Here is a 1,078-nt window from a genome sequence, read left to right on the forward strand (position 1 = left end):
CGCCCGCTGCCGCCCGCCCGCCGCCGCTTCCGCGTTACGCCCCCCGGAACCGCCTTCACACATCAGTTCCGGGGGGGCGGGCACCGGCGGGGCGGCTGTCCCCGGGTACGGTCGGTGGCGGGGGCTGCGCATGCTCTCGCCTGCAGCCCGAAGGGCCGAGGGGTGGCTCGTGGGTCTTTGCCTCGCTTCGTCCGGGGGCTGTAACAGGGGCGGCTGCTCTAACATCACAGAATCAGCTAGGTTGGAAAAGACCTTTAAGATCATCCAGGCCAACCATTACCTCAGGACTGCCACTAAACCGTGTCACTGAGGGCTTGATTTACACTGTGAGCACTTGATCTGAACACAATCTCATCATGCAGTTCACGGTATGCCTGGACAAACTGGTGACTGCAGGGAGCATCAACGAGCGTTTCACAAGGGAAGAATGAGATCATTCATCTAGTGGTGGCCCTGGGCTATGCGGGTAGCATGCTCCCCACGTGCGGTGTGGGGATGGAAAGCTTGCAGCCCTGAACACCACCAGCAGCCCACCCTGTTCACGTGGGGGTTTTGAGCAAGTGGTTCCTGTCGTTAAGAAAGCTGCTTCAAATAAAATAGGAGCAGATGCCTCTGCTTATCTTAGGATCTAGGTTCTTGTGAGTCATTTAATCTTCCCTGTGTCAAAATCAGTGCCAACTTCCTGTGCAGAAGCATTTTCCTTTTGTTTAAATGTGAGGGGATTACAGACACAGGAGGGGCTGTATTTTTTAACATTACATGTTTAGTGCATTATTTGATGTATATGGATAAACAAAATAAGTGAGGCCCTGATCACTTGTGCCATTTGATTTTTAAGGCCATTTCCTGCATGCTCAGTAATAACATCGGAGCAGTGGAAACAGCTGAAAGGCAACCAAGCAATAAAAACAACTCAGCTCACTGTTATCTCCGAGTAGGTCCCCACAGAACTACAGACCCAGTTCTGCTTTGGCATCACCAGTATCTTCAGGATCCCCTTTATGAGTAACTGCAGAGACACAAAGTCTCAGCTGGTGAATGTACCCCATGATGCTGTCAGGCAGCTGAGGAGATGGTG

The sequence above is a fragment of the Melopsittacus undulatus genome, chromosome 1, assembly GCF_012275295.1.
Source record: "Melopsittacus undulatus isolate bMelUnd1 chromosome 1, bMelUnd1.mat.Z, whole genome shotgun sequence".
Taxonomy (NCBI): Eukaryota; Metazoa; Chordata; class Aves; order Psittaciformes; family Psittaculidae; genus Melopsittacus; species Melopsittacus undulatus.